At 37.7% G+C, this 21,567-nt stretch overlaps 1 protein-coding gene across 1 annotated transcript in view; it reads right to left on the bottom strand.

The window, feature by feature from the left end:
• Snoo (Sno oncogene) overlaps positions 1–21,567 on the bottom strand; it is a 421,394-nt gene that overhangs the window by 388,161 nt on the left and 11,666 nt on the right. The gene's annotated exons all lie outside the window — the stretch shown is intronic.

Below are 21,567 nucleotides of genomic sequence, written 5' to 3'. Positions count from 1 at the left end.
TCAACACGATTACGACTGCTATTTCCAACAATATGGGGCTTCTGCTCATTATGCACTATTTGTGCGAGATTTTCTAGACAAATAATTTCCAAATAAGTGATTAGAATGACGAGGGTCAATTGACTGGCCTCCAAGGTCTCCAGATCTTACTCCTATGGATTTCTTTTTCTAGGGTGTTGTTAAAGATAAGGTATTTCCAAGAAGACAACGTACTGTTTATGATATTATTCTGTTCATAAGAGAAACCTGTCAAGAAATTTATAAAAATAAGAAAACTGTGTCGTAAAGTGTGCTTGAGTGTCAAATCTAGACTATACCGGGGACAGAACAACTAGAGGCTTAAGTGACGTCACTACAGAAGAGCCCACACACGGCAGAATTGTTCGTTGCACTACAAACTAAAAACGTTGACCACTTACTTTCACTGATCCAGCTGCGCTCTCACAATACAATAATTTCCGTTCAGAAAATGTTTTGCAGCTGAATGGTACCGTACCTGCTAGTGCGGGAGGAGGGGATGGTCGGACCGCTTAAAAGTAACGGTCTCCAAGCTTCTAGATGTTCTGTCCTCGGTGTACAAGAGTGTGTAAATGCCGAAGGTCAACAATTTGAACATTCGTGGTGGTGGTGGTGGTGGTGGTGGTGGTGGTGGTGGTGGTGGTGGTAGTAGTAGTAGTAGTAGTAGTGGTAGTAGTAGAATATTCAGTGTTCGTGTTTCTTCATAAAACTATACTACAGTGGAATTTAATTCAGTTTTTGCTTGTCTCAATACTGTATTCCCACTTATGCCCACCCCTGTATATTTCGCAAACTAATGTAGAACTGAAAGCTTAGATGCTCTGCAAAATTAGAAGCTAACTGTACTTTATGTGTTTTAAGGCTTCCACGATGAATGTGGAGTAACCAGACTTAACAAGCCAACAGAGTAGGTGACTCACCCAATCATATCTATCTACCCTGATGATAGAACCTGTACGTAGATTCGAAATGTTGGAAATGTTTTCCAGGATACACTGGAATACCCAAAAGTCTATTCTCTACGTGTATTTCGTATTGAGCGATCAGCGTGTCGCACCGACCCCCCCCCCCACCATCCCTATGGTAAGAAACATCGTAATAATCATTTAGTAGAAGATTGAATAGACTCGAAATTATCAAAATTATGGCGGAAATTAACATTTCCCTCTGACACTGCTTATCAAATCGTATTTATTCATTCTATGAAAAGGGTTTAACATCTACCACCTACTGAGATGAATGAGAATTCGCAAGAACAAAATTTCAATAAAATTATGTCCACAATTTCTCGAAGTTCAATATCGCCGCTTCATCAGAAAGATAAAATGAGGCAAAACACCACTGAAAATAGTGCAATAATCCGCAGACGCTGGTCCCATTTTGTGGGTCGCCAGTGCCCCCTGGATGCACAGTGCACGTGCAATGGATCGGGCCACCGTTTTGGGCGTCGTAGTAAAATCAATACGCGGCGTCGGTGCAGGGGCGGCGCCAGGACGAGGGGTGGGCCAGCTGATGCAGGCGTCACGTGGGAGCTCTCCTGCATACATCATTGTCACTTCTGTGAAAGAAGATTTCTGTTACTTTCACCACCGACATCCTTGCCTGGGCTCTTCTGATTATTCTTTAAGTTGGCACGCATTTGAATTTCTGAACATAACGTCTGGGGTTCCGTGCATAATATATGTACGTTCTGTTGAAATTTTTATCAGTTTTTGTGTTCTGAATCTTGAAAACTTCCACGAGCAGATTACTGACGGTTCTACTGCCTGCTACCTTCTATGGTCTGTGAACTTATTTGGCAGTCTTACAGATACATTCATTTCGGTTTATTTCCTTACTCCTCTAATGCATTCTTAGTAGCTCTACATCCCTTCTCAGTTCTGCAGGCGTCCATCTTTGTTCTGTATATATTCGCATTTCATTTGACTAGAGTCAACTGTACAGTAGAGGCAAAAAAAAAAACCCCGGACTTATTTCCAATACTTTTCGATTGCAGCGATATTTTAGTACTTAACTTAGATTTATTCATTGCCATAACAAACCAAGTCCATAACTCATTTGTTACTCCACAGAGGGCAGCATTTCCTATGGAAGGTGAAGGTTGTTAAGCGTGAGTCAGGAACTTTAAGACTCAGTTTCTCAGAACTACTGTTCTCCAACCAGGAGATCAATCGTGAAAGGAATGTGCTATTGCGTCATCTATTGGAACGAAGTAGATAGATAATATTACCGTTATAACGTCAGTTTAAAAACCATGCGCTCTCCTGCATATGTTATTTCCTGTATGGAGAGATTAAAAGACCAGGAGATTAACAGTGATCTAATTTTGTAACTAGAGTAGTATCAATATGTGTATATCAATGTTATTGTTTGTGCTCTGAGAGCTAGCCAATACAGATACGAGTACCCACGTGTGTGACCTTATGACATCTTATGACATCAACATTCATTCACAGCATTACCCGCTTCGTCTCATTCCCCAAAGACTTTCTCGTGGTCGGAGTACAGTATTCCAGATGGACTTGGTCCACTCTGGTTGTGAACCCCTCATATATACATACAGCTACGGAATTAAAATTTGGAGCGAGTCTTGATGGGAGTCCATCTGTATATAGGCAACAATTTCAAACGGCTGTCCACAAGTAGCATATATATTATAGAGGGGCTCTTGTTTACTGCACATGCGCAGTGTGTTGCAAGCGAAACAATAAGGGAACTCCTATCACAGACTTCTATCACTTCTGTATTGCCTTACTGATTCTTCAAGGCACATTCCTATTATTTAAATGTGTAGATTCCTGTCAATTCCTCTATACAGAACCTTTCCATTCTTCGTAGTTCTAAAACTGTGTGTGTAGAACCTATCCTACCACCATATGCATTGTTTTGGTAGCACCTGTATACATACATACATACATACATACATACATACATACATACATACATACATACATACATACATACATACATACATAGTGTTCTGCCCATGGGCAGGTCTTCATTGCAAACCTAGCTTTCTCCAATCTTTCCTATTTTCTGCCTTTCTCTTAGTCTCCGATATGATCCACATATCTTAATATCGTCTATCATATATCTTTTTCTGCCCCGTTCACCATTCCTTCCAGTGCATCCTTCAGTAGGCACTTCCTTCTCAGCCAGTGACTCAACCAATTCCTTATTCTCCTTCTGATCAGTTTCAGCATCATTCTTTCTTCACTCACTCTTTCCAACACAGCTTCATTTCTTATTCTGTCTGTCCACTTCACACGCACTATTCTTACTAGATTTTTCCCTAAAAATTTTCTACTCTTCCCTCTACATTACTGGTATTGAAGTACACAGTTTGCACAGATCCTTGCCAGTTCTTCTAAATTATGTTACCTTCCTCATTCTTCTACTTCAAATGCACACATTCTTGGCATATCCGGACATATTCTCGTCTTCTATTGCAGATAAAATTTGCAACTATTCATTTTACATTTTTCGTAGTTCTATGTCTTTTCATATTAGTTTTTCCATTCTCTTATTTTCCTAGGTTACTGAATCAGCTCCGTGAATTTTCCCCATGTACTCGTATGTGTGATTGCAGCGTCTGTTAATGAATGTCAGACTCATCCATTTTATAGATAGTACGTTGGACTGCTGCAGTTAATGGAATCGTGAAATAACAGGAGAAGGGATGTAGGCCATAAAACTTTTATCTACCACCGACTCCACATCGACTCGTCAGTATTTCAACTCCGACATGAAAAGCCGTTACAACAAGAACTAGAAAAATGAAGAATAGCATGCATTAAGCGTTGTGGACGACACATAACATGCACAATTGACGTCAGTAATCGAACACCGGACTGTCAGACGCTCTGACTGCCTGCAGGTTTTCATTAACCTCTCTTCGTACCCCTCGGCGGGAGTGAAATGGGGAAGGCCGCCACAGCAGCCTGGGCGATTCCTGGCCTCCCGCCCGCTCAAAAATAGTCCGTCCACATTCCGAAAATAGCGGACCGCTCTATTTATAGAACCCGTGGATCTAAAACAAGCGATTGTCCTTTATGCCGGGCACCCTCCAGTCTTCGCCAGTGTTGCCAACTTTTTTTGGATATTTAGTTCTTGATGTGAAATTTCTTACGTGTCGATTTAACGATAAAAGTGGAAATTAAGAAGGGAATCTAAACAATCGTAGGGAACCTAACTCATAGCCTCTTTGTTCAATTCATGTTTCGCAGAATTAGCTGAGACTCGAACTGTAATCCCTTATCTGCAAAGTTATCAATGGAACTGCAGTGTTTCCACAATCCCGAACATACTCTAGTTCAGACTTCATCCGGAAATACTTTCGAGTTCTTCGACTCCATCTATTAGGACTGCTTCTGACTTTGCCTCAAATTTTATCCAGAACTGCCTCCGACTGCAATCAGAACTGCTCCCCAATTCGCCTACGACTCCACCCGGAACCGCTTCCGATTTCCTCTCTGACTCCACCCGGAACTCCTTCCCACTTCGTATCCTCTTTCACCCACAACTGCTTCTCACCTCGCCTCCAAATCCACCCGGAACTGCTTTCCAATCCAAAAGCTCTGATTCTCACTTGGATCATTTTTTGGTTGTAACTTTCATTAAAGTCAGGGGTCGTCAGCAAAGAGCACGCTGGGGCTAGCCTCTCTTACCCGCGGAAAACGCAGTGCACTATAGTGCTCTCGTAGCTGCTAGCGGGTATGCTCTCTATCTCTCCCTATTGCACGACAGTGCACACGGGACGGCATCGCGTGTACCCATTGCACATTTCAGCGAGTGCTGACGACCACTGATTTAAGTCATTTTTAACTACGATATCATATTAAAAGAGATGACAATGTCGTCTTTGGTGGTCTAATGATTACCTTGCTTATCTTTGGTTCCAAATATCACGGGTTCAAACGAAGTCAAAAATAATAAGCCGTTTCCAACAACCAGGAAAACAAAAGTTCTTGGCTCCCTATAGTACACTTACTTAAATTAGATTCTCTTGGTCGCAGAGGATTATTGTTTGTTGTTTAGTCAACTGTCCGAAGGCAGGTTTGAACTTCATGACACCAATAAAGTATCATTCATGAGGAAACAAACCCAGAAGATAATGAGTTAGGGTGGCCAATGAGGATTAATAAAGTAAAAAGTCCTATGTCCAACTTTATTTCTGAATTCCGGATAACACGTCACAAAGTTAACGATTAGGCAGACCTCAGAAGGAAAACATGTTGAAGCAGACTCCCACTGCTCCATTGCCTTCTATGTGTAACGATACTAAACAATGTACTGGACTATGTAGCACGAGATAAGTATACTGACGTTGCGTATCAAGTCGAAAGCATTCGGGAAACGCCAATGACTTGGTTGCAAAGCAAAACAAGAGTAAAGTAAGACCAGGGAAGACAGTGATAAAGATATAATAATGATAATAATAATAATAATTATTATTTATTTATTTATTTTAGCTGGCAGAGTTAAGGCTGAAGGGTCTTTTCTTTCACTCAACCTGTAAAACGTATACATACACATGAATGAATTTACACGTTACAAAGATCACAACAAGAGACTAGTGAAGTGCTTTGTATGGAGTGTGGCATTGTATGGGGCAGAAACAAGAAGTATGTGAAATGGACAGACATTAAAAAATGAAATTGTGTTAGAAAATGTGGATGAAGAAAGAATGATGCTGAAACTGATGAGGGTGAGAAAAAAATAAATAGGTTGAGTCACTGGCTGAGAAGAATCTGACTACTGAAGGATGCACTGGAAGGAATGGTGAACGAGAGAACAGTTCGGGGGAGGAGATACCATATGATAGACGTTATTGAGATATATGGATTACATGCAGAGATAAAGCATTGGAAAGATTGGAGAATGCTGGATTTGCAGTGAAGGATCTGCTCCCGGGAAGAAAACAATGAATGAACATTAAGAATGGCAAAATAAAGTATTTAAATCCAAACAGAGAAGCTGAATTTTTCTTGTTATCTTGCTAACGTCTTGTAGCAGTCTATACAAGGAAGCATCTTATGTACTGAGAGCTAATTCAGGAATGTTGAGTTACTTCAACAATGGGGGAGCCACTTCCTAAGCGCCCATATGTCATCACGAGAGCAAAATTTCACCCGGGGGCCAGATGTGGCGACCGCAGGAATCGTGCCATATAGGGCTTCCGCCGTCGCCCTGCAACTTCCGGTCCGTCCCGCACAGCTCCAGACTGGCATAAGATCAAAGCCTTTCTGCTGATAGTGTTTTGCCGGTTTGTCTGTGTGTGGTTCGTGGCTATCATCAGTTATTATGAAAACGTGATGCTTTCTGGCATCAACGTGTGTGTAATCAATAAGTTGTGAATAGTGCCGTTATGACTAGTTATGAGTCAAATTTAATCCTTTCTTGTGAAAAATAACAATCTTCAGTCACCATAGAAACGAACTTGTTTGTATCAATATTATTTCCTCTGTTGTGAACAATGACAATCACAAGTTGCTCTATAGAGACCTCGTAAACAATGACAATCACAAGTTGCTCTATAACAACCTCTGTTGTAAACAATGACAATCACAAGTTGCTCTATAACAACCTCTGTTGTAAACAATGACAATCACAAGTTGCTCTATAACAACCTCTGTTGTAAACAATGACAATCACAAGTTGCTCTATAACAACCTCTGTTGTAAACAATTACAATCACAAGTTGCTCTATAACAACCTCTGCTGTAAACAATGACAATCACAAATTGCTCTATAAAGACTACTTTTGTGAACAATGACAATCACAAGTTGCCCTATAACAACCTCTGTTGTAAACAATGACAATTACAAGTTGCTCTATAACAACCTCTGTTGTAAACAATGACAATCACAAATTGCTCTATAAAGACCTCTTTTGTGAACAATGACAATCACAAGTTGTTCTATAAAGACTTCTGTTGTAAACAATGACATTACAAGTTGCTCTATAAAGGCACTATTTTCTTATAATTTTTTTCCTTTGTTGTAAACAAATAATAAGTTGTTCTATAAAAGTAGGCCTACTATTTTCTAGTATCGATCTTATTCCCATTGTTGTAAACGACAATTGCAAGTTTCTCTATAAAAGTACCGTTTTCTAGCATCGATATTATTCCCTTTTTGTGAACAATGGTATTCTGAAGCTGCTACAATAAATTATTGTTTCCTAAGATCGATATTATTACCTTCGTTATGAACAATGACAATCACAAATTGCCCTAGAAAAGCAACGTTTCTGGAATCGATATTATTCCCTTTGTTGTATTCCAATCAAAACCTGCTCTCGAAAAGCAATGTTTTCTAGCATCTATAACATTTCCTTTGTTGTGTACAATGACAATCGCAAGTTGCCATAGAAAAACAATGTTTTCTAACATCGATATTATTCCCTTTGTTGTGAAAATGATAACCATAAGTGACTCTAAAAAAGCAATGTCAGCCATCGTTGTAGCTCAGTCGGCTGAGTTGCTTGCCTGTCGATCCAGAGTTGCTCTCGGGCGTGGGTTCGATTCTGTCTTGGACTGATTACCTGGTTGAGTCTTTTTACCGAGGTTTTCCCCAACAAGACAAATATCAGGTAATATATGACAATTCTCGCCCACATATCGTCAAATACCATCTCACTATTACCAACCCCATCAACGCTAAATAACTTAGTTCATACAACGTTAAGTATCAAACTAAAAAAAAAAAAAAAAAATAATGTTTTCTAGAATCGACATTATTCCCTTTATTGTGAACAATGACAACTGATAGGTTGTCGCTCTAAAAAGCAATGTTTTCTAGTATTGGTATTATTTCCCTTTGTTGTGACAATAAAAAATAAGAGTTGCTCTACATAGCAATGTTTTCTAGTATCGATATTATTCCCTTTTTCTCGTATCTGTATTATTTCTCTCAGTTATAAACAATGACAGTCACAAGCTGGTATAGAAAAGCAATGTTTTCTAGCATCGATATCATTTCCCTTTCTTGTGACAATAAAAATAACATGTTGCTCTACAAAGCAATGTTTTCTAGTATCGATATTATTCCCTTTGTTGTGAACAATGACAATAACAAACTACTTAAAAAACAATGTTTCCTAGGATCGATATTATTTTGCTTTCTTGTAAAGAATAGCAATCACAAATTGTTCTCTTAAAGTACTTTTTCTAAGATCGATATTATTTCCTAAATTTAATGAAGGTGGTGTAGTCATATTACAAGATCTCAATAAAAATCGAGAAATATACTTTTATTATACCTGTAAGTCTAATTTCCTTGCTTTTACTTTATTTTATTTTCTTGTTCCATGATTTTAGAACTGTAGCCTACGTTAGATATTTATTTGAGGAGTTCAAAGATGTCGGATATTGTGGTTGAGGACTGGTATTATTATCTTTGTTGTGAACAATAATAATCACAAGTTGTGAAAAAATTGTGACGGTGTCGTGTATAGTTCCTGGGGTAGCTCAGTCGGTAGAGCATTCGTGAGCTAAGCGAAGGGTCCCGGGATCGACGTCTGACCTCGGAACAAATTTTCCTTGAAATTATTCAAACCTGCTTTATAGGGAACTACTAACTGAAAACCAGATTTGCATAATATATTCGTTACGAAGGTACGTTAACAGGAAGCCACAATTTAAGTCACACAGAATTTGTGTGAACTCAAAGTTGGGTTCTGGCGTCTTGTCAGCCCATTTGAGTTGTGGGGATATAAAGGAAAAATTGTGACGGTGTCGTGTATAGTTCCTGGGGTAACTCAGTCGGTAGAGCGTTTTGTAGCATCGATATTATTATCTTTATTGTGAACTGGTTTCAGGTGTCGATATTGTTTATTCTTCTTACCGTGAACAATAACAATTATTAATAATTCCCACAGAACGTTATTTTGTGAAATGGATATCCCTTCGTTGTGAAAAGTGACAATCATCAGTTGTGATACAAACACGTTGTTTTCGGAAAATAGAATGTTTTGTGTCATGAGTATTATATTCCTCGTTGTGAGCAATGACAAACATCAGCTTCGTTGTGAACAATGACAATCATCAGTTGTCCTAGAGATAACCTAGCATATTTTATTGCATGCATATAAATTTTCGAGAACAATGACATATTTAATTATCTTTTGTCATTATGAAATCACGTTTCGCTTTTCTGTGGTGTCAGCAGCAGCAATAATAATAATAATAATAATAATAATAATAATAATAATAATAATAATAATAATAATAATAATACGAAAGTGCACAAATATTCGAAAGACAGAGAGCAAATTTTCCACATAGGAAACTAGGCTCAGAATTTGAAACCAAATATGCTTCATAGTGTATGGAAACGGTAGTGGAACAGATTTTCTCCAGATACTTCAGTTTCCCCTGCCAGTCCACTAATTCAGTATCTTCAATAGTCAGTAAGAGAAACTAGGAGAAACACAATAAGCTTTTACGCTGCAACGCACGTTTTTAAAAACAATAAAAAAAATAAGTGAAGCGGTAACGTAAGACGGTTATGACTAAAGAGGCCTGAGTTTAATCCTCGAAAGAAACCGCAAAATTCGTCAACGAAAAAAACTCTGAGATCTGTTTCCTCCAAGCATTTCTGTTTTCGCATCAGCCCTAAACACTATTTTTCTATTATCACAGAAACTCGACTTTCAATATCTTGTAAAATTTCGGAAGGCAACATCTACAGGACCTCTCACTAGATCAATTTTATTATGTCTCATGGAATATTATTAGTGCAGCATTTATAAGTTAATTTATAAATTACTCGTTACATAAAAACAAACAACCGAGAAAAAAAAATGAACACGTGTAGCGATGAATCACAAACAGAAAAATTAACAGAAGATTTGTCTATGACCCGCAAAGGTCTGGTTTGAAATTACTGCACTTGCAAGAGCTAATCACAAGGACTTTTCCCTGGTCAAGAACCCCGTATTGCTCTTTATTTGTTACTGCATATTATCTCCATGAAGGAAATATGTCCACTGACGTCAAGACAGAAATCCTTATCACATGCTACTGCAAACAAACACAGATCTGTCACACAAACAGCGCTGGGCGCCAGGAAGAAAACATGGTCCAATTAAAATGCATTACATTACTAGTTTTATTTTGTTATAAATAACCTTAATTTTGCTAAAGGGAACAGAATTACAGATTAGAACATAGTGGAAAAGATTAAAAAACAGGCTCTCAAGTGTTGTAATAATTCACCATTAAAATGGGACACACTCATGGACCGGAGAACACGAACTCGATTATGCTCAATGTTCAAAACATACAGAGGTGAGCTGCCTGGAGAGAAATAAAAAAATAGGTTGCAGCCGCCATATTAATCTTCAAGGAACGTCCACTCAAATAAATTTAGGGAAAGAAGACAGGACGGACACTGGAAAGTTTTCTTTTCTCAATCGTACTATCAGGGACTGGAATGCTATACCAAAAACCAAAAATGTATTTCTAAATAGGCTTAAGGACTTTACTAATAGACGGTAGTATATTATGCACACTATTTAAAGGGTGTAATTGATATTTTGTTATTTGAAGTGTTGTATCAGTGAGGAAGTGTGTTGTGTCAGTGAAGTGTGAAGTGTGTAGCGTCAGTGAAGTCTATTGTGTAAGTGAAGTGTGTGTTTGTGTCAGTGAAGTTCTATAGTTCATAGTGGCTGTGCAAAGTATTTGAACAGTGAAATGGTTTTGAAGTGATAGTGAAATCAGGATAGAATCAGTGCAGTGGGTGAGTTGACAACGAAATAAGTGGAGTGCCGAAAGGTACTTGTGCAGGTATGAACCTATCACACTCGTGGGTCTTAGTTAGAATTTAGGGTTAAGATACAAATTAGATTTACTTTAAATGTTATTTTAAGTGATCGTGCTTCATTTAATTTAGGATTATTATTATTATTATTATTATTATTATTATTATTATTAATCTTTTTATTAGTTGTGTTCATTATTAATTGTCACTATTGAGTGTAATTAGTTACCACTGGCACCGGGTATAATATACCCATTTGCAATGTGAATACATACATACAATTGCTAGGATTTCTAACTGGAAAATAACAAGCTGATTCACACGAGGTATTATTATTATTATTATTATTATTATTATTATTATTATTATTGCACTATGACTGACTCGAGAGATTACGTTCCTGACTACAAAATCAAATTATTCTCAGTACTTCATTGATTTCTGTCGAGTGGACACTTTCCTTTCGTTGGAATTACTCGTACAATAGTATGGCTAATCCTCCTCCTAGAAAATCAGCGAATACAAAAAACGTAAATATAGAATCAATGGTCCCATATGGCGAAAGAGGGACCCTGTTCGTTTCATGCACTCTTCAGAATAGAACAGCTTACGTTATTTCCTCTTGCCTCGTACCCAGCCTTCACATCATACTTAGACCTGAGAACACCAGACCGTAACAATTCTTCAAGGACTAACACGTGGAAGAATGATTATTATTATTATCCTCCTGAGTTCTGAGAAATTTGTTGTTTTATTTTTAAAGCTCTATATAATTCTACACCCAAAAAAAAGTCACCGACATGAGGAAAAATGCTGAAAAATTCTGCAGGTTACAGTTAGGGCACAAATCCAAGAATATTATACTATACTTCGGGTCTTTCCACATACATTTTCTATCACAATCATATATGAAGTATGGTGTAGTAGACTATACCCTCACGATTCAGGAAATCACTATAATTATTACTATTACTATTATTATTATTATTATTATTATTATTATTATTATTATTATTATTATTATTATTATTATTATTATTATTATTATTATTGGAAATTCTAAATCTTCCTCGCCGGCCTCCAGATGTATTAAAAATGCTAACTTACATTTCGATCCATTCAATGTATAGAAGTATTAGAATATGGCACTGTCTTTGCTAATATTATTTGCAAAATCCTTATACACAAATTGGTAGGCCTAATACTTTTGTAAGATTCAATCCTTTCCATAAAATTTTATATTGTTAATTCTTGTAAATTAATCATTGTAATCTATATTCTTCTTTTTGTTGTTATCTCAATTATTTAATTTGTACCATAGTTGTTCATTTTATTGTATTGATTGTATCACTGTGCTGGAGTTTTATAGGCCAATAGCTGTTGTCCAACACATAAATATCAATAAATAAAATAAAAATAATTATTAAACATTTTAATCTTAGGAAGTCTCGCAGAATATTCATTAGAGACGAACGTAACAACCAAACTCTTGGATGGATCTTACAATATGGCAAGTGTCCGGTGCCACTGATTTAAGTTATAGGTCTGCTGTGTAAATATTGATGTCCACGTAGAGCGTTCAAATGTTCTATTGTAGATTCTGAAACTATTGTTGTTGCTGAAATGACAATAGGTCTCATTCTAACGAGCTTGGGGCCTTGTGCTAACAATCATTTCAACGAATTTTTTGTTGAGTGAATTCTGGAGGTTGCAGCTTATTTTTAATGGAAGTGGAATATCTATTCAATACCTATACATTTTGTTTTGTGAGAATGGTTCGACCACGTCTCCTGCAAAGCAGGGTAATATATATTTGAATATTTCTCTACCAGTTTCTCCCAATACAATTCTAATTGAAGAGTCCACTGCAAGAATGATGGATGTCACTTTCTTGTCGAAAATGAACCAAGACTGTCAATGCATAGCTTAAGACATATAGAATGTACATAGAGAGTTACATGGCATTAACACTGATAGTCATTGTCCAGTAATGATCGGAAAATCACTTTCGCTTTGAGCGCTAAGCGTTTCGAACTTTCAATTGCTTCTCCTGCAAAATGTATTCCAAATGAATCCATCATTCTTGCAGTAGACTCTTCAATTAATTATTATTACAAATGGCTTTTAAGGAACCCGCAGATTCACTGCCGCCCTCACATAAGCCCACCATCTGTCCCTATCCTGTGCAAGATTAATCCAGTCTCTATCATCATATTCCACATCCCTCAAATCCATTTTCATATTATCCTCCCATCTACGTCTCGACTTCCCCAAAGGTCTTTTTCCTCCCGGCCTCCCAACTAACACTCTATATGCATTTCTGGATTCGCCCATACGTACTACATGCCCTGCCCAACTCAAACATCTGAATTTAGTGTTCCTGATTATGTCAGGTGAAGAATACAATGCGTGCAGTTCTGCGTTGTGTAACTTTCTCCATTCTACTGTAACTTCATTTCTTTTAGCTCCAAATATTTTCCTAAGAACTTTTCCTCAAACACCATTGTAATTATTATTATTACTATCATCATTATCAAATTTCCAAATTCTATATTAGATTTTGTTAAATATAGACAACTAGAATGGTATGGTCACGTGAGTAGAATGCTAGAACAGAGATTATCTAGGAAAATGTTAGACTGGATTCCCCGTGGAAGAAAGAAAAAAGATCGGACGAAAACCACATGGATTAAAGATGTTAGGAGGTCAATGAGGGAAAATGGACTAGAAGGAGAAGAGTAGAAAGAGAGTGGAGAGGAAAAATTGAAGCGACATAGCTTTGAGCACAGAAGATATTTATATGTACATTGTATACCTCTTTATATTATTATTATTTATTATTATTATTATTATTATTATTATTAATACCTGTATATATATTATATTATTGTTATATTATAATATATATTATCATTATTATTGCTTCTGATATCTATTACTATAATAGTAACGTATTATGCGTGAGAGACTTCTGTTGGGGAATCTACGGTCCCACATGGATTGTAGCGCCTGGAGACTGACCGATAAAAAGAGCTGAAGGGATTTTTGTGATCCTGCTTATTATACCTGGTAAGGTTTATCTTGTCTCCGTATCAATAAAACCAAGTCCATTCAAATGAGGGTGGAGATTATAGGAGGGTTGTAAATTTTCAGGATTCCTTTCAAAATCTTGTTATTGTACAGGCTGCCGGAACTCAGTTACTTGAAAGACAAGCTTAGTGACTGAACTACACAGTACGAAGAGAGATATTTTGTTATTTTATTTTGCGCTATAGAATGTATCAACTAGTCCCTTCCGCCACTGGATGGATGGACGGCACCGCTCCACTCCCCCATCGCCCTAACAACACAGACGAAGTAAGACATATCTCCTTTCTCTCTCTTTTCACAGTGAGACAAGATACATCACATAGCCTTTAATCGTTCTTCGAAATTTCGGATGTGAAGCACTGAATCACAAAGATAGCGTTTGACTCAGCGAAGATCCTTTAAGGGCAAAGGTTAGCAGTCACACCAACAGTTTCCAAATTGTCACAGCGCAGTTGGACAAGTGACCCTGAGATGAGGTCGGTGACCTCTCCGGTAGTGGAGACCTTGTGGAACGCAACCAAGGCCGGGAAGCACAGGCAGTTGGGCAACTCGGCGGGATGTAGCATACAACACGTCAGCCCACGTCCCCACACCCCTTTCCTTTTACAAGCAATTCAATTTAGAACTAAAATAATTTATTCTGACAGACGAATCGTATCATGAAAAAGTCAATCATTCCACTGTATATGGTTCAGATATGGACAATAGATTCATTGACAAATAAATGGCGAAGAAATAGCTGAATATCGTAGGCCAATTTCATAAAAGTAGCAGTCGCTCTCGGTAGCGCAGTTGGTATAGCGCTGGCCTTCTATGCTTGAGGTTGCGGGTTCCATCCTGGCCGAGGTGGATGGCATTTAAATGTTTAAATGCGACAGGCTCATGTCAGTAGATATACTGGCATATAAAAGAACTACTGCGGGACAAAATTTCGGCACACCGGCGACGCTGATATAAGCTCTGCAGTTGCGAGTGTCGTTAAATAAACCATTTATTTATTTATAAAAGTAGTAGTAATTGTAACTTGTCAAATAAAATTTACTTCGAAGAAAAGTATCTTCTTCTGTTCCACAAAATGATATAAAACTTTGGTCCATTATCAATAAATATGTTATTTGTTAATGGTTAATATGTATTTGCAAGTGACATCGTAATTCATTTATTTATATACAGTACGAAACAAGCAACTGACAGTAGGTATAGTCAGAATCAGCTTACTTAATACCCTAAGGGTGAAACCTAACCATTTTCCCCCTATTACTACATATGCTAGTGAATTATAGTAATTTTCTAGCTCTCAGGTTACATTTTCTTTTACCAACTTCGTTTCGAATTTCGGGTACTGACAAATACTACAGCTGGTAGTTATTTTCGGTTACGTTGGTAGCGATAATTTCGGTTTGCAGTATAGGAAACTGATGAAAATGCAAGGAAATACATTTTTAGGTTAGGTCTCATGAATCGTAAACTCTTTAGTCAAAGCAATAAATTTCATTTCAGACAAAATACATTTTAATATTAGATCATACTAGTCCTAATGACTAACATAATATGCGAGAAGTCCAGGAAGAAAACGTATTATTTTATAAATTACTAAATTATTTAGGAAACATCTCCCAACATAAAGATGAGATGTGATAAATATAAGCAAGACATTGTTATTGTTAATAATAATAATAATAATATATTATTATTATTATTATTATTATTATTATTATTATTATTATTATTATTTCAGTACGTAGCATTGTGATTTTACCCTCTTTGGTGATATCTGGTATTAGTTGACAACACTGAATTGACGGCCAAATTAGACTTTCAGGAATTACACTTACGTGATCCTGTGATTTCTACAATAAGCTAGCAATATTAGAAGGGGTCTTTAAATGAGGCCGACAAACTCTGAGATCGGAAAAGTAACATTTTGTTTTAAACACTCTTTGTTAAGGAACAAATGGGCTGCATTGTATCCGGTTCTGACTGCTACCTTAACACTGCACGTTTTTTCCTTTCCTTTTAGTTTGTTTTGTTTGTGTTTTTTCAGCATTTTGAGTCGAACCGGTAACATTAATAATTTGTTAATTAAAATCATTTATTACTTCAAAACGTCCAGCTTTACTTTAACATGCAGGTCGATATAACTCAGGCAATGCAACGATTTTTATGTCACACCTCCCGTTTTTTAATGGTTTATTTTAAGACGCTTTATTAACTGCTATGGTTATCTAGCGTGTGAATGATATGACTGATAATTCCAGCGAAATGAGTCCAGGGTCCAGCGCCGAAAGTTATCAGACATTTGCTCTAAATGGGTTGAGGGAAAACACTGGAAAAACCTCAACCAGGTAACTTGTCCCAACCAGGGTTTAAACCCAGGCCCGCTTTTTTCACAGCTAGGCATGCTAACAGTTACTCCACAGCGATGGACGCACGCCTCCTGTTCAAAAATATAAAATCGTTCACTGGGTTTGAGTTATTTTTAATCTGTTTAAAAACGCTGTAGGTAACTGTGTGGTTATTTCATGTCCGAAAATTCATTATGGGATTACTTGACTTTTTTTATTAATTTCGGCACCGCAGCCGGAGGCTTATTGTGCCTAGACCCACAACTCTACTGAACACATGCACACACTGTAGGACTCCCCCGTTTACTGGGTCAGGCTACCCGGGGGCCACTGCGAGACACCACACACACTTGGACAATGGACAAACAACCAGTCCCGTGAAGAGGTCCGAATTAAATCCCCCTGAATTCAGACCGGGAATCGAACCCAGGTCACCTTGATCGGGAGTCGAGCACGCTACCTCAAGACCAAGGAGGCGGACTTAACTGACTTACAGTTGGGTAAACCCTCGAATAAAAACTCATCCAGGTGATCCGTCAAAACGGGCGGGATTCAAACCCACACCTTAGTGTAGTCTGAGAGGACGAGTCCCGCTCGTAATAAGTTCTGTATGACGCTGGTGATCGTTAACTTATCTAGTGAACTCAATCAATCCTTAACGCGTTTACGAGTATAGCTTATAAAATCATTCCTATGATAAGTGAGTGAAGAATCAAACTGACGAAGTCATTATACACAAACCCATTAAGGGTTATTTACGAACAGCATAGACTATAAAAAATCTAAACGAGTATAATTCATAGAACATTCACCGAGATGAGTTAACCAACGCGATGGACTAGGCAACCACTGAACAGCAACTATTTAAGGACTGTCTGGTGCACTGAGAAAGTTGAGTCATCAGTTCATCACTAATCGTAATCATCAATACTCATATGAGTCAACCGATTTAATGAACCGAGTCAGTGAACACCAACTCCTTAAGATCGAGTTATCTAAGGATCATTCACTGAAGTGAGTCACTCGATTCAACAGACCGAGTAGCTCGACACTGCACAATGGCTTATTCATAAGTATAAAACAATCAGTCACAGAGTTGAGTCGGTTCATTAAATGGATCGAATCACTGTAATCTCTGACTTCCCAAGGAGGACAGATACAATTGAGGACTTCAAATGGTAAACCATGAAAGTGCCACAAAAAGGAAAAATAAGTTTTTTTTTTTTTTAATGCAACTGAATGTATGTTCCAAGCTGAACAAAATGGTAAACAGTGAATATGCCTAAGATTATAATTTCAGTTTATATAGACGTCGACAGGCAGTGCTGCTTGTGTATGTGCCTTTACTATGTTAATAACGTTTTTATGTAATACTGAACAATTTTGTTTTTGGAACTTTCCTCAATTTGTGAAATCGCTCAACTCAGCCAATTCGATCAGCAGTCAATAAGAATATTTATTCGGAAAGAAATCAGCGGTTCATCAAATCAAATGAGTTGAGTCAACCAACTCGAACTGAGTTACTGAACACCAACTCTCTAAAGATGTATACTCGTTTACAATATCATCCAACGAGTCGAGTTAGTAGACTCAATAAATCAGTTCACTAAACATGGACTAAGGACGATTTATGGACTAAGGACGATTTATTTACGAGAATAGGTCATCACATAACTCATGAAGTTGAGGCAGTAGATTCAACGGACGAAGTCACTGAACAATAACTCAATAGAAGAGTTTATTGGTGGGGTTCTAAGAAATTCATTAGAAAGGGCAGCCACTCACTAGCCACTCGCGATGAATGAGTGCGTGAGCTCTCCTTGGCCCCGGCCCGGCCCGGGCTATCTTTATTCCGCATTCAGAGGCCTTTGATCCAGCCGTGACGTCAGCACAGTCTGCGATACAAAGTCCGTCTGTCCTACGGTTCACCACCGTGACAACACAACAGCTGCGGTGCCGGTAAGGGCAACACAGTGCGCGAGATAAGCAGCGGTCAAGTTGCGGGAAATGAGAGCAACGGGTTAACAGTCCTCGGTGCGGTTATTTCCACTGCTTTACTAGGATAGCTTTTACGGGTTGGGTACAATCTATGGGTAATCGGCAATCCGTATGTCTAACTATAGCTCGCGCAAGGAACGATACCGAAAAGCAATGGTGGCGTTGCTGTCTGTTTTGACGTGTGTATGAAGGCACGCCGATGGAAGTACTGTCTCTTCCAAGAAGATGAACAAATGAGGACATCGCTGTGGAAATAAAGAACGTAGCAAGAGAAAAATTCGAAGCTAATTAAACGCGCAACATATGTTTACGAATGAAATAATAATACCGTGCGATACAAGACACATATTCACATGCAATGGAACAAACTAAAGTCGTAATATAACTATCACAACGCACGACTGGTTCTATCGATGTCATTTCTCTTCCGACTGTACTCTTGAATATCATTCAAGTTATCTCGTGACCTTTTCTGTCGCCAGCTCTTCCTTATCGCAGTGTTTCATTCGCATTCCTTCCGTCGGTATTCCGTGCTTGCGAGACCTATACTTACATATAGCTGGAGTGATGTATGAGGGGAGAGATGGGTGAGACAGTAAAATTATAAAGCTGGACGTCTAAGCAGAAGGCATAACAATATTTACACAAAATACAACGGCACACTGCAGCTGACGTCATAAATGTTAAGATCAACTTAAAATACAATATAGCCTACAGCTCGATTCAGCGTTATTGGCCCTTGTCCTTGGTTGTTTGCCTAGTGAGCGAGCTGTGTATTGCGTCATGAGAAAGAAATCTGTTTATTTATTTTGCTAATAATTGTAACATAAAATATAATATAAACAGAAAAACTTCAGCTCGCCCCTGAAAGAGTAGAACTCGTGCTCTGGGGCGGATTTCTGAACTGAAATTCAGAAGTATATCATATAATTTGTCTTATGTCTAGTACGCAATAAGAATATTTAAATTTAAATTTACAATTTTTCAATTTTTATAAAATCCATACATAACTTTTTTAATTTAATCACAAACGTGCGTAGGAGGGGAAGAGGGAAGAGAAAGAAATTATTATTATTATTATTATTATTATTATTATTATTTACTGTTATGCTCGTAGCTGAGGGACACACACGTCAAGAAAATATAAGCCATCATGAATTCATGACATTGTTTAGTCAACAGACGTATAATAATTCTCTTTCTCATCACAATACTTTCTCTATTTTTTTCCGATATTTGATGAAGTTAAGAAGAAAGCTCCCACTAACATGTAATCTGTTAATCTCCAAAGTTGCTGAATGGTGAAGAGCTACCGAATTACTTGCGGTTGTTTCTATAGCAACGAGAACTGGATGACGACTGCAGTGTGAAATGCAAGAGATCAATAGACACGGAGAGACTTCCTGGAAAGACTATGACTTCAATTAGGGCAAAACCAAGTTTCCGGCGAGGAGGGGAGAGGGGGCGGAACCTGAGCTTCCAGCCGGTTTCTCTTGCACCGCAGTGAATGTCCCGCTTTCAATTCCACGAGGACAAACTGACAAGACGGGGGGAAGGAAACTGGAAGCATTCGAACCTGCGACCTCCCTGCAACAACGACATTGGAACTGCCCAACAAATATGCACATCGACCTCTGTGTCACGTAGAGTGGTTTCACTGTGCTGGAGCGACCTAAATATCAACTTCCAATTGGGGTTTCCTTCATTATTTCTTACTTGAATTCTGCTGAAGGGTACTGGGTAGTAATGTTTACAGTATTTTCGCGTATAAATATGAATATATATTTTTTCTCTGTTTCTATCAAACACAGACTAATGTCTTTTGCACCGTGTGATAAACAAATGTTGGTGAGTTGTGAGCTAGCCACGCAAACAAATTTAATTATCTTTCATTGTTTTAATACAGGAATGGCAGAAAAATAGAGTACTGAAAAGAAATAATTTTAATTGTTTAAATTCAGGGACTATTTAGACGGAAACTACTTAAGATAAAGGGCTGAAATTTCGTATGTATTGTAAACTGTATAGTTCTGCAAAATGAATGGGCTACTATTTTAAAATATTTAATTCAAGTAGTGAAAATGTGGAGAGACATGTTACATTTGTATAGGAAAAAAATAAACGTAAGGGAATTTGCCAAATTGTGTTTGTGTAACTGAAAAAGTACTATATTTATTCGACTAATTTTCTCAAATAGTATGTTTTGACATGACGGGGGGGGGGGGAAGTTTGACAAGGATGAGATTAAACCTTGTTGTAATAGGTGTTCCTAAATGCAATTTTTTTCAAACACATTTTTTTATTCTGCCAAGCCTATATTAAAACAATAAAGGTAATTTCTTTCTGTGACCAGCTCACAATTCACCAGCATTTGTTTATCTCACGGTGCAAAGGACATTCGTCTGTGTTTGATGTCACAGAGGAAAAAAAAAACTACATATATATATATATATATATATATATATATATATATATATATATATATACACACACGCGAAAATATATTGTTAACAGCATTACCCCAGTACTCTAAGAGAATATCATAGTCCTGTATTGTTTTATTTATTTAATAATGCTATATCAACTACAATACTAGGTTATTTAGCGTTGATGGAAATGGTCATACTGTACTCCAACCATGAGAAAGTTTCAAGAAAATGAGACGCGGCGGGGTAATGCTGTGAATGAGTGTTGATGTCATAAGGTCACACACATGGGTACACGCATCTCCATTGCCTAACTCTCAAAGCACAAACGATAACACTCATACACACATTTATACTACCCTAGTTACAAAATTAGATCACGGTTAATTTCCTGGTCTTTTAATCCCTCCATACAGGAAATAACATATGCAGGAGAGCGCATGTTTTTTAAACTGACGTTATAACGGTAATATTATATATCTACTTCGCTACAATAGATGACGCAATAGTAAACACATTCCTTTCACGGTTAATCTCCTGGTTGGAGAACAGTAGCGAGGTGGCATTTGGCGTAATGAGGTCGAGGATTCGCCATAAATTACTCGACATTCGCCTTACGGATGGAAATAAACTGTGAAAAAACACAACTAGGTAATTAGCCCGATCAAAACCAAGCCCGAGCGCAGCTCCAAATCAACAGACAAACGTACCTACCGCCTGAGCTACGCCGGTGGCTACTGTCCTGTATTTGTAATTCCTATCTAGGCTTACCACTGAATCTATTTCAAAATATTTTCTAAATATTTTCTATGTTCAACCATTTCTGTTTATTAAGCTCTATAACACTAGTTTTTCGTAGAAATTTAATTTCCGCATGTTCCTTTTTTCTCTCAAGCTTTTCATTCTTCAAACTTTGCTACATGGAC

This window comes from Periplaneta americana, chromosome 9 (genome assembly GCF_040183065.1).
Source record: "Periplaneta americana isolate PAMFEO1 chromosome 9, P.americana_PAMFEO1_priV1, whole genome shotgun sequence".
In the NCBI taxonomy this organism is placed as follows: Eukaryota; Metazoa; Arthropoda; class Insecta; order Blattodea; family Blattidae; genus Periplaneta; species Periplaneta americana.
This window is presented reverse-complemented; position numbering and strand designations above follow the sequence as displayed.